Genomic DNA, 25820 nt, shown 5'->3' with positions numbered 1-25820 from the left:
CAAAAAAAATAGTGTAGGATTAGTAAAATTAGGAGATGAATTAGAGGAGCAAAAACTCCACAACCCTCAAATCACATTAGAAAAACCTGTAGGAAACCATCTTAGGAAAAGGAACTTATATAAGAAGTCATCCGAGCAAAGAGAGTACAAAATTACACGAGAAATTGGAGGAACAAAATTCAAAAATGTCGTTATAGATTTTGGTTCCAATCTGAATATCATACCTTCTTCTATGTTTGCAAGACACCCTATAGGAAAGGTAATGCCCTCTTGTTTGTTTTGATGATGGAGTCCAGATAGCCTCTAAAGAAAAAATCTCCTATATTTGTATTGATATAGAGGGGTTTCGATTCAGATCTGGTTTTGTGATCCTTGAAGGAAAATCAAAGAAAACCCCTTAGTTCTTGGTAGATCTTCCTTGAAAACAGCTAGAGCTATGATTGATATTGAGGAAGGAGAGGTAATCCTTAGAAAAGAAGATAATATTGTGTCCCTTAGTTTTAGATATTTCTGATAGCAAAAGTGTACACTTTGAGGATTACATTAAAAAAATTCCTGAGGAAGAAATTGTGGTAGACGATTTATCTTCTCAACCTAGTTCTTTCCCTAAAACATTTGATTCATCATTATTATCCACTAGTCCACCTTCTCAAAATTTCTGTTAACCATCATGCATATCATCTCAAGTGGGACTGTTTGCTTTATAAATAAATAAATGATCAAAAGACTGAGATGCGTGAAAGGTTAGAAAAGTTGAAAATGGAGAATGAATCATTGACTAAAAATTTTGCTACCTTACTAAAGAAGGAAAATAGATGTATAAATGGAAGGAAGATTACAGATTTTGACATGAGAAGGAGGTATGAGGACCATAGGAGTATGAGCATAAAAGATAGATTCCTGCGATATATGTTGACAAGCATAAAAGGTGTTTTTATCCAAAATAAGGAGCGAAGAGTGTGGATTCCCAAATCCATCTTAGAACCATTTAAAACAATATCTCATAAGGAATTATGGATTCAAAAGTTCATTATAGGGCCATTTTTATGACCCTAAATATTGACATTTGTTTAGCTCGCCATTTTTGTTTCTTCCTTTAATTGTATTTTTCTTTGATTTCATTATATGTTCATAATAATGGGAACTAATCTATTTCCCTAGATTGCTATTTTGTTTTGCTTTTGATTTTTAGTTTTCCAGGAATAAAGAGAAGAAGAAGTACAACTATTACACATGGCAACGAGATGTCGGCTCATCATTAGTAAGTTCTTCAAGTATCACGCCTAAGCAGGTTTGCAATTCTAAACTTTTAAATTATATTTATGTTCATTCCTATGCATTGAAGGCATTGCATATTTTAGTGGGGGGAGAAAATTTCATGCATCTAGAATTGCAAACCATTATTTGATCATTATGTCATAAAAACCGTTTATAAATTAAAACCCACCTTTATGATATCTTCTTCGTCCATTAATTTGAATTACATGTGTAGAGAAGTTTGGCTTTATAGCGCGTCATGATCATGCAATGATGAAACAAACCTTGATGTTGGATAATGTGGGAGTCAATTTCCTTGTACCTTTCTTTAACCAACATCTTTTCATGGGTGGTAGCCATCTCCCAGGCCATTCTATCTCCCTTTCCATGGGATCACCTATATCCCATCTCTATCACCATTTATGTCTAATTTTGCTTTTCAATTTCTTAATATCTCTTCTTCACTTCAATGATTTTACATAATGCCCTCATTAGAGTCAATGATCATTCTCTTCTCTCTACTGTTTCACTGTTTTTTTAGTATGTTCTTTACCCGTTGAGAAAAAAGGGGGGGATTGTTTTTTTGTAGGCATTTTAGTACATCAATCTTAAAACAACTTATTGTTATTGAGTCTAGTGAGGGCATCACACATGATTTCTTTCTTTCTATATCTATCTCATTCGTCTAAGTCTTGGGAGAAGGCAACCTGAAATGATATATCTATACATTCCAAATCCATCTCTTCCCCTTTGAACATTCTATCTTTTGTTTGTTCTTGTTCTCTTACCCATGCCATCACAACATTTGATATTCTGTGCTAATTGGGAGGTGGAGAATGTCTAGCTTTTATCGTGTAGTAGGAGGAAACTTAGTGGAGAATTTAACATAATGTAGCTGCTACCCGTAAGAGAGTGACATTGATATGAGAGGTGAGAGGTCCAGCACTTGAAGAGTGCAGTGAGGAACCTTTTTATATCATAGTATAATATCTAGAGAGAAATACATCTTTCTATCTCATTTCATTAGCTCTACCCAAAACCAAGAGGAATGGCACCCATATTCCTGACAAGGTGGAATCCAAATTGTCGAGGGGAGTTCCTTTTGAGCATGTTATTGATATCTCTAACACTTCATGCAGGTGAATGAGGATTGATGGATGAAGAAGTCATCTAAAAGTAACAATTGTACATTGCTAAGGGACTAGCAATGACTTATGCAGGGGGGTATGATAACTTGAAAATTACCATTTTTAATTGATGAATATTACATTATATTTATGTGTTTTTATGGCCATATTTGCATATTATCATATATAAATGGAGATAAACAACTAACACTTTGATTTTATTACTGTTTCTAATTTTTAGTAAGTTTTACATGGTATTTGACCTCTTTGTATTGAATAAACCTTTTTCACAAGGCCTAAAATCCATGACTAATGATTGGTAAGCATTTTCCTACTTTTTTAAAATTTTCCCGTATTTTTACATAATTGTCTGGCAATTCTATGGCCACAAAATGACTTTACAAATTTAAAGAATATATTTTTTATTTATCTGGTATTTATAATATGTTTTTTTATTAAATTTATGGCATCCACGTCATTCGCCCAAAAATTTAGGCGAATCATCAAAAGTGCCAAATTTATCAATGATAGGCTCGTGATGGCATCACGCAATGCGATGCCATAATGAGCGAATCATGTACGTATGGCACGGTAAACAAGAACAAGAGAAGGTATGTTATTTTATTTATTCTTTTCGTAAAGGATTCCTAGTACACGTAGTGGGTAGCCGCATGCATTGATTGCACGTGGCAACTGACAAGCATGTGCTTTTAAAGTAAAAAAAGCATACGACAGCGATTCGCCGCATGCATTTAATGCATGCAGCAGTCAAAAAGCACGCGTAATAACTTCAAAAAAAGGCCTCTGTTGTCTTTTTTCTTTTAACACAATTCGATGTGGGGCTTCGTGAGCCACTTAAATGAAGTGTTATCCTCCAATGATTGCGCATTGTGGGAGCGCGCAACCAATCAAAAAATGCCATTTTTAAGAGAGATAAAAGAAATCCAAGGACCAAGATTAATCCTCAGTAAAGCAATGATATCTTGTGATCTAGATGTTCGGTTGAGCAGAAATTATGAGGGCACGTTTGTCTTTACCCCTCTACGATCCCTACGAATGGATCTTAAAATAGAGGTCTGGAAAAGGCAAAAATCAGTTTTGGAAGCTCTCCCCAGTTTTGGCCAGGAAGGATGCATGTGGTTGTTTTGAAGTCGACAGATCTTGATTCATCATTCAAAATTGTAAGTTTCTGATTTTTATTTTGAACTTCTTCTTGAGAGATTCTTAAATGCCTTGGCATGGACAAAATGTACATGCCCTAGAAGTTGTTTTCAATGAAATTAGTAATGGAATTTGATTTTGATTCGAGATATGATTATTAATCTTTAGTTTAAAATAGGTTTGAAACAATTCTGCAGTTTTATATTTTCAAATTAGGGTCGGATTTCACTTTATATTTTTAGGGTCGAATTGAATTTTTTATATTTTCAATTCTGCAGTTTTAAATAGGGTCGGATTTCGCTTTTCCCCCTTAATTATTCACTTTCTGTCTCTAGGTTAATTCGTATATTTTCTTTCTAGTGATTTCAAAATTGATTGTTTGGAAATTTAATCCAATATACAAAAAACCTGAATATAAAATTTCATCCAAAAATTCGTCCATCATGAAGTCCAATTTTAAAATCCTCTTCTTGATTACTAATTCCCAATTTTAATTCATAAAAATTATCTTAAAATTTTATAATAACTGGGAAGCTAGTAATCCGAATTAATCTGATATTATAACTAAAATTATCCTATCTTGAGTGTTTTGACCAAAGATATTGAAAATCAAAATTAATTTTTTACTTAATTTTGAATAATTAAAAACATATTTAAAGATAATTAAGGTTTATTAATTGCAAAATTAATTCATTCTTGAATTATCTTTTTTAAAATTGGATAAAATTTTGTGTTTGCTGCCTCCCTGTGGTTCGACCCCTTGCTTGCTCTATACACTGTATTTAGTGATTAAGGGTATTAATAAATTTTATTGCATAAGTCTAAAAGCCCAAACAACGACATATTTACACGTTATTTTTAGGCTTATCAGTAGGCTAACTTTTTTGAGTGGTCACGATTCATCTCGTCATGGTGAAGGCAAACCTTCGGGGTGCATTCTCCTACTCCATCGCATCTCGACGACCATGGCCAATTCCTTGATGGGACCGATATGGGTTTTCGAAATGGATGTATGCAGGTGTTATGATGCGAGGGTACGGAGATGTGTTGTGGGTATCCACAACCTCGCGTTGATAGCAAAGTGATGTCAGACGTGGTCATTTGCGATGGCCGACAGACAATTCACTATGTGAGTGTAACTATGTGAGTAGAAGTGACCTAGGCGGAGTGTACGTACAGGTCTGAGATGTGGGAATCGCTGAGTTCTGAGCTCTGTGTTGGGTGGTCAATGATAATGATGGCGACCTTCTGACCCTCGTCCAAGCGACGATGACCAGTAGGATGCCGAACGGAATTAATTCCACAAGGGCTCACATGTAACGGACGAGTTTGACCCGTACCTAGGGATACAATCAATTTGTAATTTTATTGTTGTTTTCTCTTACCTGATTCTAACGCGAGCACGGTGGACTACAGCAGAAAATATATTGTAGGACATAATATAACTAACGAGAAATTATATAAAACACCTGAATATAAAATTGCATCCAAAAATCCATCCATCTTGAAGTCCGATTTCCAAATCCCCTTCTTGATTATTAATTCCTAATTTTAATTCAAAAATTTTATCTTAAAATTTTATAATAACTGGAAAACTAATAATACGAATTAATCTGATATTATAATTAAAATTATGCTATCTTTAGTGTTTGGACCAAGATATTTAAAATCAAAATTATGTTTTTACTTAATTTTGATTAATTAGAAACATAATTAAATGTAATTTAGGTTTATTAATTGCAAAATTAATTCATTCTTGAATTAATTTTTTTAATATTGTATAAAAAAATTTATTTTCTGCCTCCCTCTTGTCCGAGCCCTTGGTGGCTCTATACACTGTATTTATTCATTAAGGGTATTAATAAATTTTATTGCATAAGTCTAAAAGCCCAAGCAACGACATATTTACACATCATTTTTAGGCTTATCAATAGGACTGACTCTTTTGAGTGGCGACGATTCATCTTGTCATGGTGAAGGCAAACCTTCGGAGTGCATCCTCCTACTCCATCGCAACTCGACAACCATGGCCAATTCCTTGATGGGACCTATATGGGTTTTCGAAACTGGATGTATGCAGATGTTATGATGCGAGGGTATGGAGATGTGCTGTGGACATCCACAACCTCACTTTGATAGCAAAATGATGTCAGACGTTGTCATTGGCATCGTCCGACAGACAACTCACTATGTGAGTGTAACTACGCGAGTAGAAGTGACCTAGGCAGACTATACGTACGGGTCCGACATGTGGGAGTTGCTGAGTTCTGAGCTCTGCGTTGGGTGGTCGATCACGATGATGGTGACCTTCTGACCCTCGTGAGACCAACGACGGCGGCTAGGATGCCGAACGGAAATAATTCCATAGGGGCTCGCATGTAACGGACGAGTTTGACCTGTACCTAGGGAAACACTCAATTTGTAATTTTCTCATTGTTTTCTCTCACCTAATTCTCACCCGAGTGTGGTGGAGTGGAGGCAAAAATATACTGTAAGACGTTATATAACTAACGAGCAAGGGAACGAAGTACCTTGTCAGTGATGTCAATCGTTTGTCGGGCCTTCCTCGGTGTAAGGGCTGTCGCGGGCAGGTAAGGTGGAGGTGCCAGAAGCGAGCATGACATTGCTCGATAGGCTACATAGTCCCAGCACTAGAGCAGACTAGAGAAAGTTGAAGTTGAAGAAGGCAGAGGCAATGATCGCTACGAGTAACGCAAAGCCCCATATGGGCATGGTCCCAAGCAGCAATGGCTCTTTTGGTAACAGAAACAGCAACTGGGTAGTGCGAGGCTGTTTTGACACGTGGCACGGCGGGGGCTCAGAACAAACAGCAGAGGCAGCGGTAGCGGGCCAAAATGGGGGAAGCTGCAGTCTGCAGGGGCCGAGCATAGCTTGGTTGCGAGCTCGAGTAACTTAAATAGTGGTGGCGGCGATTTGAGCAAATCCAAGTTGCTGCAGGAGCAATGACTGGATAATGGCAGGCAGCTAAACGCAACCCAAATGTTGCGGATGTGGGCGAATGGTCATGGCAGACCAGACGGTGCAACGGAACACAAGTTTGTTGCACCATGCAATGTATTTGGTCCACCACACAATGCGCGATTGTTTCCTTGTTGGGTTGCAAAGGGAAGGCGAACGTAGTTATGGCACTGATAAGCCAAAAATAGGGGTGAAAATTACGCAAAATTTTTAGCCCTTGTCGTTGTGAATTTTTGGCTTATGCAATAAAATTTATAAAACTCTACTTAATATGTATAGTGATAAGTATGAGTGTCGTCCAAGGGAGGCAAGTAGGAATTTCAATTTGATTTTATTTTTGGTGTTTTAGATCCTAATTAGAGTGAATTTGATCTTCAATGAGGATCAAGTCACCCTAATTAGGTGAGAATTTAGAGAGGGGGGTAGAAGAGATGAGATGAAAAGAAGAAATGTGGGCTCTAGATTGAATTAATTGATCCAATTGGATGGATCAAAGAATTCAATTAGAGAGGTTGGAAGAAATTTTTGATTTAAGTTTTGGTTGGTTTTGAGAATTTGCTAAATCAGAAATAAAAAGGGAAATCTTAATCTCCTAAGAATTAAAACTAAATTTTTTAGAGTTTTCTTTTGGAATGCAATTGAATGCCAAGGTAAATCCCTCAATTTCTCCTCTCAATCCTAATCAGGGCTTGTACATGCCGCTCAAGCCAAGCGATTTAGAAGTTCAGATCAGAATAGAGATGAAGAAACAAACAACTTAACCTAATTCATTCAAAATGCATAAAAGTTCAAATACAATAAAGGAAAAAAAGTACCAGATAACTTGATCCAAGCTAGAGCTCCTCCCTGTCTTGCAGCTGTGATAGAGCACCATCCAGAATGAGCTCCCCCTCTCGAAATTTAGCTTTTATACTTAGGTTATAGGGTAAAAATCACCATTTTACCCCCGTTTAGTACTTAATATTTATCTATCAATGTAGGCTAGATCTGAATGATCTAACCATACAGATAGAAAGAGGGGATCAAGACGAACAAATCCATAAAAAAATCATCTCAATCGGACTTCAGGATCAAAAGTTATTAATAAATCAATTTTAAACCAATTTAATCCATTGGATTTAAAATTGATTTATTTATTAGTTTCGTTTTTAAACACGCAATGACGTGTCGCTCTCTCATTGGCTGGCGCATTTTGAATCCTCCTTTTTGCAGAAAAGTCCTTAAAAAGCCTGGAATTGCTTTTGGACGCCGCCCAAAAGTAATTGCGTATATGCCCCTGGCGCACTCTCTCTCCTCCGATTTCTCCTAAAACATTAAAAATATATATTAAAAATTGCAATAAAACCCTGAATGATTTTAAATAGGATCTTTACGCCTGCCGTGGCGACCGAGAGCTGTTTTCAGGGTCTTTTTAAAACGAAACGTTGCAACGAAACGTTGCAAAAAGGCCCTGAAAAGTCTAGAAATTGCATAAATACATTTTTTTCTCTTATAAATATGCCCTTTTTTCATAGAATAAATGCATTTCTTCTTGAAATAAATCCCAGAAAATTCCTAAAAATTCGTAAAAAATTCTAGAAAATTCTAGAAAATTCCCTGATTAATTCCCATGTTGATAAATGTCGAAATAAACTTTTAATGTGCCGTTTTCATCCAAAAATAATTATTTCGAGCTTCAATAAATCCTTAAAAATTCATATAATTAACAGAAATTTAGGGAAAAATCAGAAATTACTTGGAAGCATTATTTTTGTGTAAATATATGATAACAACCCAAATTTAAGCCTTTTAAATGCATAAATCATGCTAATAACATGAAATAAAGACCGAAATTAGGGTGTTATCATATACCCCCCTACTTAGACATTTCTAGTCCCTTAGCAACATCTAAGTACTTTGCTGAATTATCATCTCTTTCATCCTGTAAGTCAGACAACAAGTGTGGGAAGTGTTAAGTGTATCAATCACAAGCCAAACTAAAACACTAAATGACATTTTGAGCTCCGACCTTTTCAGGAATGTGGGGTTTCTTTGTCCTTTTCTTGGATCCCTAAGTGGATGAGAAGGGAGTGTACTTGTTTCTAGGTATAACGCTATACTCCTCAGGTAAACTCTCTCCACTCATGTGCAGCTGGCCTCACATCTCTAGCGAGCAAGATCACTCTCCCGGGGTGACGGCCACCTAGTACTTGCCTCTCCATTAGCCTTTTCTCTTTCCTAAGAATAGAAGAAGCCATTTCCTCCTCCTGTTGAGCACAGAATATTGAACACAACGAGAAGAATATATGATAGAGTTGTGATGGGGGAGAATGAGACTTTGTGAAAGAATTAGGGTGAGCATGAACAATGAGAGATTTATGGTCCAACGGGTGCGGTGCTACCTTGGATAACCTACTCCCAAGATTTTTAGAGGAAGTGAGGGAGATAGAAGAGATGAGACCAATGTGATGATATAGAGAATAAAGATCATCTTGCCCTGAATTGAAAGTCAAAACCAGAAATGGTGCAAGTCAAACCCCTCCTTTCTCTTTGTCTTCTTCTCATTCCTCTTGTCTTTTTTTTTTTCTTTTTTTTTTTCAAACTCCTTTTTTTTTGCTTCTTTTTTTTTTGTATATCAAACAAAGAGGATAACAACAAATGAAACACTTTCCATGACTTAAATGGTTTTCCAAACATCTTGTCACAACTAGCATGAGTGTTATAACAATCACATTGGTCTAGGAAGAAGAGATAGAAGAATAAGATTTAGATAATGTAGAGTGAATTATGGACAGAAAAAGAGTTGAAGAGGTAGTATCGGAGTGATACCGTGGAAAGGGAGATAGATGTACTTAGGAGATAGGTATATCTTCGGTAGTGGGAGCAAGGTGGTGGAGTCAGGTTATGATGGATATGACGTGAAGTGTGTGGAACAATGAGGTGGATGGAGATGGTGGATTCTGTGCATAGGACTTGGAGAATGACTGCCCACTATTTTGGAATGAAAGTAGGCTAATGGTGGGACGAAATACATAAGTGGGATCGGCTATTTTGAGCTGATTGGAATGGGGGATCTCAATTCACTCATCACTCTCCTTTGAAGTATAAAGCTTCTACCCTTAGACTTTCCATCATCTAATCAACCACTAGACGACCTCCCCAATTTGACATTAAACCCACATTGCTCAAAATCACTTGTGTTGCACCTCAACATGTTCCTGATCCGCTCTAGGAGCTTAACTTCTCTACACATGTTTCCAAACCACTGGATGAAAGAAAATTAATTCATGTATGTGCATGTTAAATATCGTTAAAAGCAGGTTCAATTCATGTAGTATTCTTTAAAATTAATCACATGAGTCAACGTTTTCCATATAAAATGAACTAGCTCCCCCCCACTAAAACACGCATGGTCCTCAATGCATAACGATTAAAATAACGAAAAGGAAAATTGAGGGAGAGAATTGCAAACAATGGGGATGGACTTGAGGCTTGTTGTTTAGATGATAGATGTAAAATCTTGAATACCTCATGCTGCATTTGACAATCTTCCCGTGAGAGCTGTGGATACGAGGCCCCATTCCGGAAACAAAACAAAAAACAAAGCGAGCAAAATGGACAAGAAAATAAAACTAACAAGAAAATAAAGTAAGGATAAAGATAAAACTCCAAGGGATTCAAACAAACGGTACTAGTATGGATTTAGGGATCCATAACGCCTTACATGATAATTTCTTAAAGGGTTCTAAGATGGATTTAGGAATCCATACTTGGTGCCGTAGATTTGGGATCAGAATGACCGTCGACCTTGTAACGGTTGATTGCCTAGGAGTCCATTTCATTTTCTCATGTATTTTATTGCCCCCTTGATGATTCCTCTTGTCTACAAACATCCTCTTCATGCCAGCATTTGTCCTTATTCTATTATTTGTTGTTCTTTTGTTCTTCCTATTTGGCATGGAGGTTGAGGGAATATCAACAATATCTTTATGCAAAGTTTTTTTATTATCCAAACTATATTCCTCTGTGCTCCTTCTCATTTTGCACTTTTCCTCTTGTAATACCTTGATACTGTTCTGTAAGTAGTGATTAATTATTGTCAAGACCACGAGTCGTATTTGGGAATGCAAACATGAGGGTTTACAATGAGTTTGGATAACTGAAGTAGTAGATGGTGACGTGGAACCTTTGTTTTCAAGGATAGAAGTAGTTGTTGAGGCATGATTGTCCTCGTCAATATTTTCCTTAGAGATTTCCTTATCCTCTGCCCTAAAGTGTCCACTTCTACTGCTTGAAGGGTCAGCTAGCTTAAGGGTAATTCTCTTATCATTTTCTCTAAGGATAACTTCCTTAAACTCTACGTCTATCACCGCTCTTGCTAATCTTAAGAAAGATCTCCCTAAAACAATAGGTGCTTTCTTTGTCATTCCCTCTAAGATGAAAAATCAGATTTAAATCGACATCCATTAATATCAACACATGCATTGATGATTTGGCCACTAGGAGTGATATGAATACCATCATCAAAGCATATGAGTTGGGAAGATGGCGTCACCTTACCTATAGGGTGTCTCGCTAGGACAATTGAAGGGATGATACTATGGTTTGAGCCTAGATCTATAAGCACATTGTGGAATCTACTTCCTCCAATATCACACACTATTCTAGAGTCCTTTGGCTCTGTAATCCTCCTCGACTCTCGACTAACTTTAGGTACCTCCCCGTCTAAAATTTCAGATTGAGTTGGGGGAAGTTGGAATAAAGGCTCCTCCTCCCTACACACTTCCCTACTAGGCTCTAATATTCTAGAGTTCTCCATCTTCTCTAATCTTTCATGTAAGTTCACCATTTGATCCTTCATTAGTGATAGCACTGATATGATCGTGGGATCTATAGGAGCTTGTGTATGAAGCTTAGGCACACTAGAACTCCTAGGAGAGCTATCACCAAGCAAAACGTTCAGTCATGACAGCTGATCAGTTGACCACTTGCCAGATTGTGCAGTGAACATGACAGCGATATTTACACCAAGCGATGCGATAGGTCACATGTGATGATTCAGTTGATCGCTCGGTTGATTGTGCAAAGGGACACAAACGCAGATGTGGCACTAGGCAACGCGCTTAATCTATCCGCTGGTTGGTTGACCGGTGGCTAGCTTGCGAAGAGGGACGCAAACCTGGTGGGGCACCAACCAACACGTTCAGTCGCGAGCACTAGTCAGTTGATCGCTGGCCGGTTCGCAAAGGGAGACACGAACATGATGTACCCTAGTTAGTGTGAGACCTTCTTCTCCTTATTCCTCTTCCTCTTCTTATTTTCTCGTCCACTTCTTCTCCTTCTCTCTTTTCTTCTCTCGTGAGACCTGAAATGTGTAACTGCCAAACAAACAACCAGATCTGAAATGAACGTGGTCCCATCATGTCCTTATATAGGGCCATGATGGGCCCCTTACAATCAGTCCAACAAGTGGAGTCGAATAAGAGACTGCCCCCATTTACAACATAAATAAGGAAATTAAGAGATTAAACTATGTGAAAATAAAATGACGCGGACGGATACAAAACACGAGGATACGGATGCGTCACGACGAGTAGGGTGCACTTGTCGTGACGAACACAAAATAGAAATTAAACAAACAAAAATAGATAATGAAAATGGGAACACGTGCTCTACCCCGAGCATCTTCACGGATGCATTGGCGTTTCGGTCAGGTTGGACACGGACCGGCGGTGATGCTGATGATGACCTTGATGGCTCCATTGACGATTTGTTGACATCATTTGGACGTGCTCCATCATTCTTATATTGATTAAAAATCTAATGAGCGGTTCAAAAGAATGCTTGGGTTCCATTTTAATAAATAGTATGGAGATGCTCAAACCAGTTTTATTGGATTGATAGGGTAGAAATATTTTAGGTTTGACTCCAAGAATGTCGCAAACAGATCACCAAAGCTTCTACTTGGGCAGATAAAAGATCTAAAATAAGTTTTTAACAATTTTTTTTTACTTTATCATTTAATACTTTGATATCCTTTTAAATATTTAATTATGTCATTTAAGTAGGTTTATAGTGGCCTTCAAAACAATGTTGGCACTAACATTGGCTGATACCAACGCGGGCCGTTTAAGATGTCAAAGATGTTGGATAGCCGATCAGCCAACCACACTGTCCTTGAAGATACACATCAGCACCCATATGGTGTGTTTGACATGTTAAATGGACGCGTAGCATCCACATCACTGAGAACATACCTAATGGTCATTGTATGTGCCAACGCGGCCACATCTTAGTGCCATTCTCTCATGGGTCTGGTAAAAACCACTCTCTCAACAGCATTAAATGGAAGATTAAGGCCAATCAGCCAACCCAGATGAACTAGATTGGGTAGCTCCACTCAGATTAGATCTGATCACAGAGAGTTGTGGATGAGACGCCTCCAATCCTATGCCCAACTTTATGTTGAGATCATAGCAATTGAGGTGCCTCACTGCCATTCACTTGAGTCAATTTCCCATGATCTAGGTGACATATTTACACACTAGGCTAAGAATCCTCTAGACCCGACTACAAGCACTACTTTTGACCCTTCTCCCATTGCAACGGGGATGACATGGTTGGAACTTCCACCACAACATAGAATGTATCAGTAGTGGCTTGTCTGGCTGCCAAACCATAGACAATTCCTGACCTCTGGTGCGGAGGAGCACACTTCCCCCTATATATGCCGACACTATCCCAATTTGTTTCTCTATAGAACTCGATGGAGTGAGACTTGTCTCATTCTTAGTTCACCCTGGTGGGACATTATGCTACCAAGTGTCCTTTTCTCGATGATATAATGAAGACATACTTAGCTCTAAGGAATTTCACAGGTCGTAATGTTATTAGGGCACGAAACCACTCTAGTGTCTTGATTAGATTTGAGCTTGTGGATAATTTCAGGAAGACATGACGCCGCACTATATGGAGGAATAGTAGATCCATCATGCACACATATCCTTGGACAGCTAAGACAACAAGTAACTCCCCTGACCAACACCCTCACTCTATCCTAGTGTGGATTGGCTTCCCTAGCATATGACCCCATCTTTTCAAGCCCAATGCGCTTGAGTCATTGGCCAATGCCCTTGAGTGATTCGCCAATGACATAGGAACATTTATAGGTCTTGACAAAGATGTAGATTCGGTCAACTACCCCACATATGCATGCATATGTGTAGATAGTAATCTTATGGAGCCTCTCAACCATATGATTCTAGCTAGGAACGCTGGTTAGCTGATCCATCAGCACACTGTGTAAGAGAACTCACCAAAATTCCATACTAACTACACTCTCTTTGGTCATACTATCCACACTTGTCAACATACAATCCACAATTTGAAGCTACCTTGTCGTCTACTACAGACTTTTCCGCTTGTTGCACTACAATGAGTACATTGTAAAGCGAAGGAAAACTACCTCCTACCATCCAATCACATCCTACGAGCCTTCCACCAGCGGCACCCACTCCAGTCTGGCCTCATGTCGCCTCTAACGGAAGTATTTATGGCCTACAAGCCAATAGCACATTTCATATCTCATTCTAGGTTCATTATTAGAACATATTCATTAACATACACGTGTGATGCTTATAATGAAGTCCATGAATACATGATCTGACTTATTTAATTATTATGAGGTCATAATATGTAGATCATTAGTCTTTAAGGATGTGTGCAAAATATTCCTATTTGAAGGACACTCGAGAAGGACAACCAAGTATCTAGAGTTAATAGCACTACTTAGCCTCAACAAAATGACAAGCATGGTTGTTCCTCTAGTCATTAATGTGGATACACTAATGATACATAGTGGGTGTTCTTTAATGGAAAGACTACACTAAATTGACCCCTGTGAATCCCTAAATAGCATTAGATCAAATTTTGAATCAGGTTGATTCATGTCACGATTGTATTAGTCCTTAGACCTAAGACACTAAAGACGTCTTGTGGGCAAATAATTTTACTTTGATTATGGCATACGTGGCCCTAATCATGGGTTTCTAAATAGTCTTAGTTTGGGTACATCAAGAAGTTCACGAAGACTATTAAGTTGTGAAGGGGGGATCGTCCACCGTCAATATAAAAGGTGACAGCTTAAAGATGACGATGCGATGAAGTCCTTAGCTGAGGCCAAGGAGGAGAGTTATACAATGATTACTGAACGGAACAGTATTAACTCCAGTGACCCATTAAGGTTTGATAATTTACCATATCCTTAGTCAACCTTGGAGCATCAAACAGATGAGACTCTATAGATACATGGTAATTGAAGACTAACAGGTCCCACGAGGGAGGCGATACACACTTGTTTGTATCCTCTAAAGCACGATGTGTAGCTTGCCACTCCCCGTGTTGGAGACTCGACCTATGATATAGTTTTAATTTATTCACTAGCGTAAATCCATCTGACATAAATTCATTTATAAGATATAGTTAACTAATTTGCAAGCCCAATAAAGATTATTGGACATCTGGATCATTAACGAGATAGATACATGGGCCTAAAGGGTCACATTCAATTGATGTTTGGATGTTAGAAGATAGACTTAAGTTTAGGTGGTTTTATGAAGAATACGCACTTACTATGAATAGGGGAAGCCCCTGAACCAAATTCACCCAAGAGATCTTCGGGCTTTGAGCCAGCCCGGCCCAAAGCCTATGTCACAATGAGCTGACTTAAGTATAGTAATATAGTCTCGTGCGTCTGATTTTGTTACTAAATATTAGACCGTGAGATCTTCTCTTACAAATGAATCTTACTTTCTTTTCAATTTGCATGATTCTGATTGGACGAGCTTGCCTATGAGGACAGAGATACCCCTAAACGGACAAATCACAAGATGCAAATGATGATAGAGCATGCCAACAGGGCAGGCTGATGTGGCATGGTGGGTGCACCACTTAAGAGTGGACCACGACTACGATTTAACCATGGCTATTAGTCAAACTCTTAAGGAGATCACACGACAAGGGCAGATCCTTCCATCTCTGCCCCAAGTCGTCATCTTTATCAAGCTTGTAGTGATTTTCGGACAAGTGCAGACCACATCAGGCAAACTAATAACCTGGGAGGACCTCAAGACTGTCCCCCTCCATCGACAATCATGGAAGATCCTTTCTAGACCTTCAAAGGGGCACCATGGCCCCAATTTTCTCATCTCCTGATCAAGATAGAGACTGTAGATGGAGACCGCTTTTGCAGCCTGTCCAGCCACGTTGGAGTTGGTACAACTTAAGGGGGCTGGCAGGCTCAAGAAGGTGATCAGAGGGATCATGACACACCAAATATATAACGGACTATAAATTAAATATAGAACATTGTATCTTCTACCAATGGTATTTTCCCATTTTATATATCGTATTAAGCTTCTCTACTTCTTCCACTACCTAAACTAATTTCATCTAACCCATTATTTTATCTAAAAATCATATTCCCTTATGGTCCTTCATATTGATAAAAATATAATAATAATATTTTATATTCTCTCTTTTCGCCGTTCTGTCTTACATCAATAACTATTCACTTACTGTACATCTTAGCGAGTTTTTATTTCTAAACATTTTTCTGGTTTAGGCAAATTAAAATTACAAGGACACAAAAATTATGTACATAAATTGCCTTTATCATGCACATACAGGTTGAGATGCTAAAGACAGAGCTCGCAGCAATTAAGCACTAACTTCAAGGAGCCTGAACCGATGCAACTTGGGAGCGGATGATTGCAATTAGAGAGCAGCTCGATGATGCCATGCGACAACAAGAGACGTACTATCTATAGAAATTGTGTATCCATTGCCTTCGATAGGGTGATAGAAATATGCACTTATTTCAAGAACCGCTTCAACATGCATCTCAACCTAACGTGGAATGAAAGACGAGGTGGAAATAGCTGGAGGAGATAGAAAATGAGGAGATCAGATGGCCATAACTCATTAAAATACCAATCTTGATATCTCGACATCCAGCCACTAGATCAACCTGAAATTATGACAGCAATTTTGCCTTTACCTGCTCTTTACATCGACTAGATGGAATCCTAAAATGATGTCAAGAAGGGTAGAAAACCACCAAGGATGCTTTCCCAAACCATGTATGCCAAGAAGGACAGACCAGCTGCTTTTGGATCAAATTTTCTTGATTGTTGTTTTGAAAGTGTAAGTTTTTCCTTCATCTTTGATTTCTGTCTTGAATGTTTCCAAAGCGCCCAGGCATTTTAAACATACATGCAAACGAATGTTTTTTAATGGTGGAATGCATTGTAATTTGATTCTAGTTCAACATTAAGACAAAAACACATCATCCTATCATATTTCTCGTCTCATCTAATGGCTTAAATTCATAGACCCAATTCAAATTCATCTAAAACTCATTTCCCCGAACTTTGTTCACTTTCTATCTCTAGGTTATTTCTCCAAATTTAAAATTAAATTATTTTAAAACTAAATTCCATATCTATTGTCTACACCTGAATTTTGACACTAAAATTCATTCATCTTGATTAATATGAATTTAAAGTGCTTCTCTGATAAATCTGACACAAATACCGAGAAAATTTTCAATAAAATTTAATTATTGTGTGCAATTTGATTTCAATTTTACTAAAAATTAGGACATAAGTTTTATTTTTAAATTTCTCTAACCGAAGTGTAAAATTATAAAAATATAAATATATTACAGTTATATTTTAGAAACCAGAAAGAAAATTACTCATAAGTACTACGCTTCCTTTAGTTTTAATCAAGATATAAATTCAGAATTTTTTTATATTGTTGCCTCCCTACGATTTGAGCCGTTTCTCATCCTATTCGTTCTTTCTTTTAAGAAAAGGAACATTTTGAACTTTTATTGCATAGTTATAACTCTAATGACACAAATAATTTACATTTAATGAGACCACTCAATAGGTTTATCAGTTGCCTACTTTCATTCCATACTAACCTCTCTGCTCATACAGATGATCAGCACTATACTATCCTCCATCTTTCACCTGGTTATTGACTCAGAAAGATCAAGGATCAAGGATCAAGGATGTGGTCTTCTCACTTAGTAAGAAGAAGGCCACAAGGCCTGATGACTTTCCAAATGAGTTGTATATTGTTTGCATATGCATAGTGCAATCCGTCAAGGAAATCCCAAAAGTGGATGATCCAGTTTCTTTTAGAGACTTTCAACACATTAATCTTTGTAATATATGCTGCACGGTTATATCTAAAAACAGTAGAAACCAACTTGGGAGCTTCCTTGATAGACTTGTCTCTCCCATGGAATGTGGCTTTTTCAAGGGCCAATAGACCCATGATAATATCGTGCTAGTTCATGAGTTATAAAAATTTCCACAACTCTCATTTTTTGGGTTGAAACATCACGATCAAACTTATTATGGAGAAGGCCTTTGATATAATCAACTGAAATTTCCTTACTAGAGTGTTGTGATGCTTTGGTTTTAGTAATACATTCATCAATCTGGTTCATGCTTGTAGTGGAGAGAACCGTTTTGCCCTATTAGTGGGTGAAAACTCCAGTTCTTTCTTCACTACCACGTGCAATCTACGACGTTGTGTCCCTGTCTCAATAACTCTTTTGAAATTGGCATAAGAGGTCTTGAACAGATCACTCACATGGGCGATCCCTGAGGCTTCAACCAACAAATTTTTTTTTAAAAAGGGTTGCCCGATTATCTCGCATTCTCTATTTGCAGATGATGCGATACTTTTCTTTAATGGAACAAAATGATCCATTGAGGGACTCACGAGGGTACTTATCATGTACGAGAGAGCATGGGCCAGCTTGTCAACAATTCAAAGAGCTGCTTTGATGGCGCACACCATCTCGAACCGTCAATGACACCGTCTGCGCTGCCCGCCACCATCGTTGACAGCCGGGTGAAAGCATGATCTCTATCGCATTTTGATTTTCATCATTTTTGTTATTCATATTTTGTGTTTTTTGCACTAATCGTTTTGTTTTTGTTGCATAGTGATGCATCCCCGGTCTGTGTTTTCGTTGTCATGGGAGGGGCCCTTAGTCATTTGGACCCCCCCCTCCCTCTTCTTTTTCCCCCTTTTCTTTTAAGTTTAATTTTCCCGTTTTATTTTGTAATGGGGGCCCATTATATAAGGGCCCCCTAATGGACCCAATTTTCCCCCTTTCGGTTGACCGTTAGGGGCCCATTTGACCTCCCTATATGTGGGAAGTATGGGTGCCCTAAGACAGCTAGACCAGGAGAAATTGAGAAGGAATTGGTGTAGTTTTTCTATCTGGTCTCACCCTGATAATATCATAACTTAATGAATATTTAGATTCATTTTAAATAATTATGGTGTTATCAATTTAGATTTTATCAGGTTATTCTTTCCTAAAGCCCTTTACTTCTTTGAAGTCAAGTGGTTTTAGTACTGATGAGTATTCCATCTTTTCACATGTGCAGAAATTCAAAGGAATAAGAAGATACAATTCTTCGACAATTTGAGAACTTTTGAGAATTTAGTGATTCTCAAAATGGGGCTTGCAAGGAGAAAAAGGTGTTTGGGGCCTTCAAATGAGAAATCAGAGGAAGATGGGCGACTACTTGACCTGTCCATTGGGACCTCAAAAGCCTTCTTAAGAAAGAAGTTGAAGGTTACAGGCGATAACTCTCAACCCATGAAGAAAAAGAGGCAAAAGTGGCAAGAAAAGAAAAAACAAAATACCCAAAGGGATATTTTAGTATATCTTCAAATCTATACATACTCTTTTCTCCCTCATTTCCCCTCATTTTAGATGTGCTCTAGCAAGTGGCTTGCCAGCAGGACAAGGCATATTTCAGAATCCAGGTTGTTCAACATGCTTAATGTACGTTTGTTGAAGTCTTCATTCAATCTCTTCTCTTGTTTGCATTAAAAAAACACCTGATCCTCGCAAAATATAAGGATCCAGACTTACAAGGAAGCATTGAGGTCTCACCAGACTTGCATTGAGACGAGAATCCTTACTATTTTTTTATTTCCCTTAACCTTAATTGAAGAATTAGAAAATAAAACAGCCAGTACAAAAATGAGTAATAACCCCCAGTATAAAATGGGATTTTTATTTTCACATCATCATTTTCACATCATCATTTAGGTTCCTAAAATAAAGTTTTAGGAACCTGGATTTTCATTCTCACATAATCATCCATCCATTACCATTAAAATCCATTATTTTCTCACTCTAAATACCCATTTTCCCTACTCTCTCTCTCTAGATCTTCATCCATCTACCTAGTTCATCCTCTCAAAAATTCAGAAAAGGTATCTTTCATTTTCACCTTCAAATTATATCTCAAACTTCTTTTACACTCTCTAAAATAGTTTCTTTCTCTCTCCCAAATCTATTCCAGCCTCTCTCTAGATCATCCTTCACGCTTCCTTTCAAATTTCAAAAGAAAAAGTCATGTTTCAATTCCATCATTTCGGGCAAAAAAAGTGGAGAGTGGAGGACTTGGTCAAATTAACTAAGCTCTAACCATATTGAGTCAAGCCCATTAGGACTTAGCCCATTTGGCTAAGTCTTGACTTGGCCGAATTGGGAGGAACCTTAGTGGGCTGACCCATTAAGGGCAGCCCTATACGGGGCACAAAAGGACTATTGGCTCAGGCGGTCCCCCACTGCCGCCGCCGCTCTACCGTCGTTGTCGCCGCCATCGCCGATAACTGGAAAAGTTGTTTTTCTTATTTTATATATTTAAAATTTTGAAAAATAATTGAAAAAACCCTAAAATTAATATGATCAATATTCAGTGTTTTTATTATCTACAGAAATTCCAAAAAAATTTTAACTCTTTTTTTTAATATTTCTACTATTGTCGGTGTTCATTAAATTCAAAAAAAATTTGAAAAAAAATATTTATTTCTTATTTCTAGTGTTAATTAATGTTCTAAAAATTAGCATATAATACTTTAAGTTTTTTTCTTTGTATTTCTTATTTAATTTAGATCATGGGAATTTATATAAATTGATTAAATATCCATAAAAATCTCAGAAGTTATATATGTCATGTTTAAACTCACTTTCTTCATTCCAAGATTGTGACAAATGCTGAAATAAAATATCTGCCTCACTGTGGATCAACCCATTACTTGCCCTATATTAATTATAGAGTATTTAGGTGGAATTTTTTCACAATCATTGTTGGTTGAGGAAGAGGAGAACGGTACTCCAGCCAGGGAGGAAGCAATCTAAATAAGGAAGCGAAATTCTAAGGATTTCTTCTCACCTTTTCTAGCCTTTTGTGCTGGTTTTTCCTCCACCATGGAATTGCTATCCAAGGATCACAGTCGACAGCCGTCCAGTCCGTTCCCTGCGTCAACGGTCGCGCCGGATAATTCAGATTTTATAGGTAATTAGTGATGAGCTAACTTCACTAATTAGTGTCGTTGGTTTATCCGAATTAAGACAACAAAAATTTATAATAACCTTACTAGCGTAGGGAGAGTAAGGGTTGATCCATAGGGAGCAAGGGTTTTTCCTTAAGAATTTGTGCTTTAGTTATATATTTTTTAATAATTTTAGTAGGTTTACTACATATGAAGTTAAATAACTAATTAAATAAAAATATAAAACAAAGAAAGTTAAAATATAATTATAATAATATAATAATATTAGTAGGCAGAAAATAATTTTTTGGGAACTTTTAGGAGTATTTTAAAGCCAAAACAAAATAGGAAATAAAACAGGCTGGCACTCTGGACTTAGTCAAAGTTTGGCGAAGTTCGGATGTCAAATGGGGAATGTGGCTTGGTGGAGGAGAGAGAAAAAATGGACTGCACTAAATTCACTCTAGAATGAGTTCTAGAATGAATTTTGGAGCGTGGTTGGATGCATTGGAACGTCTGGATATTAGCTAGCAGATCAAAGACTAACTAAAAGAAAAATATGAACAGAAAAAGAGTGAAAAAAGATAAATAAGAAGGTAACCTCTTTGTCACACCCTCCAAGGCCCAAGGGACTTCTTCTTCTCCTTTCCACCTGCTACTTCAGCCTTGGATGCTTCCTGCTCAGCCTGGCACTCACTAAGGTGAATGGATCTATGACTCAATTGCACTTAGGCCACCAAACATTACTTTGGATTGAATCACAAGATGAATATTACAATAGAGTGAAGGGGTTTATATAGGGAGAGAGAGCAAATGAGAGCCATTGGATTTTTAATACAATGGATGGCCAGATCTTCTTTTCTGGGTCATGATCCATGTCCATTATGGTCCTCCAATCAGCATTGAGACCTTTTAAATACCCCAGGGACGTTCAATACTTCTTTCCTTAATTAGTATTAAAGGTGTTATCTTTAAGTCTCCACCCTTGGATGTTTTATGGATTGAATGGCTGGATCTTCTTCTCTGGCTTAGATCCACGTCCAAGGGTGTCCTCTAATCAGCATCTAAGCACCTAAAATTTTCATAAATAATCATGACTGGACCTTCCCCCTGCCCTCCTTTCTTTGGCCCAAGATGCCTCTCATAGTGGGCTTAGTGGAGGTTCCTTAGTGGGCCTTTAGAGTAGAGCCAGCTGTCTTGATTTGGGCCTCCTTTCTTTCCCAGAGTTGTGGGTGATCCTACTCCTTTGTTCCAAATAGCTTCTTCTTCTTCATTTAATTATCCCCTTTATTCATGAAATTTTCACCTAATTCCTGCATCTTCCACATAAACTAAGAAGAGAGTGAGATTCATTCCACTTAACTCAATGAGTTAAGTGGGGTTAGTCCCACAAATGACAATAATTAACTCCAAATTAGAAAAAGGTGATTTTATTTCACGATTTTTCACAACTTAACATAAATGTTGATAATATATCCAGATAAAGATAAAGAAGTAGATAAATTAGCTGGAATTTCACATATATATTACTATCATTTTGTATTTATCAGCGCCCTGCTTCCAACTCCCTGTAGCGGCAGCCAGGAAGTCAGGACCCCGTAATTATGGCCTGGACAACTCAAAAATTTCCAATTGTCTTCTGAGGATACAGCCAGATCACCATTCTTTCTGCCCCGCTGGTCAACGGTAACACTCTCTACTTTCGTCAACCTGTAGAGACAGCCATGAATTCACGCCTCCAAGTGCGGCGCTGACAACTTGGAAACTTCTATGTGGACAACTCCACTGGTTTGAGGACCCCAACGAGAACGTTGACCCCCTTCGTATGGGCCAGCCATGAATTATGCCATTCCTAGAGAAGCCGACGTCACTGACGTTACACCAATTGCATCAATGGATCAATTTTTTGACATTTGCTCGACCTCGACCAAGCTGAACAATATTCCGTGGATCCTAGCCATTCACCAAGAAGTCTACCACTGCTGAGCCCAAAGCTGCCCATGGCAAGTTCCCCCGGTGTACCACGGCTTCCACGACAACGACGAGACGATTCCTCAGATGGGGGGCTGGCTCTCCGAGTGGTCTAACCGTTGCGGATGCTCCACCTTCGGGACGGGAATTATACCCATTATCGACTGCTAGTTGCTTCTTATCGAGTCAGTTGTCCACACAGGAGATGGCTAGGAAGGGTTGCAGATACATCGGAAAGCCTGCGTCGCCATTGCCAGCTCGTGATGGCTTGGCCCGCCTCTGGCTTGCGGAGGCTTTTGTATTCTCATACCCCCCGCAGGTGAATGATTATTGCCACTCGTAATTGCTAAACGACCTCCCCGGGCCGACTATCCCATGTTATCCCGGACGGGTCTAGTAGAGTTGCTCGAGCCACGACACCATCGTTGGTCGCTCCATCGCCTCCTTTCCTTTGACCTTTTATCAAGCGCTCCTGCAACCTAGCGTCAGTCAAGCCGTTGTTCACTCTCTGGCTCCTCTCCATCGCACCCGTTCCGACCGCCACGATTGTCGACAACTCTGCACAATGAGCTCCATGCCGAAGAGGTACACCGTCCTCTCGCGTTGCTCATTTAATTATCCTTTGGAGTATAATTTCATCTTGACTCCATCGCGCTCAGGCTAGGTAGGTGAGAGAGGTAATTGGGAGAAACTATGACCTAATTGAGCCTCTTACCGGTATGGACGAGTCCGTCCGTTACGTGCGAGCCCAAAGGATTGATTCTGTTTGGCCGTAGACGTCCTTCATTGCTCCGACAAGGTTCAAGAGGCCACCGTCAGCATCACCCGGCGACCCCATCCAAGCTCGGAGCTCGGCGCCTCCATCGAGTCGGAGCTTGCACGTATGAGACCTAGGACGCGTTGCATCATAGTTACATTTACCCAATTAGGATTTATCCGTCGAACACCGTCGATGCTTGATACCACTATCTATCTCGGTACCGAGCCATCATACTTGGTGCCGACCAGAGGATGTCCTCGATGAAGTCTCCCATCAAATTGGTATCAGAGCTTCGTCCCCATACCCGTACGGATGACGACACCGCCGTCGTCTGGCAACAAGTTTGTATCAAAGCATCATCTCGATACCCGCACGGATGACGATACTCATGATATAATGCTAAAAAATTATTGTGCTTATTTTGATGCCTTGTTGTCCAAGCAGAGAAAGAAACTCGAAGGTTAGAAACTCCGTTTTCTATCTCTAGAAGGGCGCAGTCAACTCGTTGCATACGGTATACTCTGTATCCCTCACTATTCTTCCATTCATGGAATGCCAACGTGCGCATATCCGATGGTTGGGTCACTTAGAGGGAGGCCACAAACATCATTGGGTCTCGTGATAGAAAGCATGTCGACAGGTCGACAAGGGGCATCTAGGAATCAGGACCCCTCAAGACATCTAAGACATGCTTTAGAAGAAGCTCGTGTGGCGTATGTGTACCACGAGCTCTCCATTCAATGAGTTTATATTAGTCAATTATGGCAAGTAGACTTGCCATGAGTCTGATATCAAAGGGCCTAAAGGTGTAATACTTGGCAATGCCACTGGCAAGAGATATCTACGGTGACCTTCTCGACCATCAACCAAGGCACAACTAATGCATAGTATGATACTTGGCCTGCTAAGGCACAACCAAGGCACTACCATAGCATACTTACTATGGGAATATGGAAATGGTGAAAAATCTTCTTAATTTTTAGGGTCCACCATGAGTGCACAATATATCATGAGCCTCATCAAGCAATGGCTACGGCAAACCAATCGCCTCTTACCACCTATTGCCCGATGCTTACTATGTACATGTGACACACTCCGCCCTTGGGGCATCTTGGTCACTTTGATTCACTGTCAATGGGTTCTTTCAAGCTCAACATGAATGGTGTGGCCAAATGGAACTCGTTCAAGGTCAGTGGAGGTGGTCTCCTTTGTGACCACATAGGGAGTATCATTTTTGCTTTCTCACATTTGCATGGACTTTAGATTAACACATCAGTTGAGGTTATGGCGATACATGATGGTTTGCTCCACTGTTAGTCAATATGCTCTGTGCAGGCTCATGCTCTTAGTCATTAGGACCTTCTGTTGCATCGCTAGAGTGTATGGCAGGATGTCACGCTATGATTTATGGGCCTAATTAGTGTTTCCTACCAGCTGCTAGAGGTGAACTAGAAGGCAGATGCGATTAGCCAACTATGCAGTACGTTCTCACACCCATTCCGTCTAAAGTACTTGGCAGGATCTTCCCTAGGAGGCTTGAGGTAGCCATCGTGTTGAAAGACTCGGCCTATCAGCTCTCCATAAATGCTGGAGTATTGTACACGACAGACCCCACAAGTGGCATATTTCGTTGAATGCTGGAGGTGATGGTGCACGATGTCTTGCTTAAATGTTGTACCCTTTGCGGAGCTCCAAGAAGATACCTGATGAGCGTGAATATAACACCTGCTCCCTGCATCGCCAACTCCAAGGGAATCGAACAAGCTATTGGGACCTGAAGTCTCCTTTGTGATACGTAGTCGTATCACAATTATATTTTTTCCTTTGTGGTATGGTTGTAGGGGAGTGGGTTCAGTGTGTAATTGGGATATTTACATTCGCTCCATGCCTATAAACTCTCCTAAAATTCAATCTTACATAAATAAATCCTCATTTGGTGGTGTCCTGGGCATAGCTGAATTAGTCTATGAGTACAACCCTTGGGTTGGTCGTACCAAGCACCGTGTTCCCGCCTTAGAAAGTTATTTCTTTAGGAATATGTTTTCGTAACTTTTTAAAAGATACAATAAATTTAAGAAAAAGCACGACACTGTTTTATCATTGATGATATACACGTATAATAATTTTAAACCAAATAAACATTTTTTATGTCATTATAATCAACTGTGTGTTATGTATCAGTCGTATAATTTCATTTTATAATC

The sequence above is a fragment of the Wolffia australiana genome, chromosome 2 (genome assembly GCF_029677425.1).
Source record: "Wolffia australiana isolate 7733 chromosome 2, ASM2967742v1".
Classification (NCBI taxonomy): Eukaryota; Viridiplantae; Streptophyta; class Magnoliopsida; order Alismatales; family Araceae; genus Wolffia; species Wolffia australiana.
The sequence above is the reverse complement of the archived record's forward strand: the minus strand, read 5'-3'. Positions refer to the sequence as shown.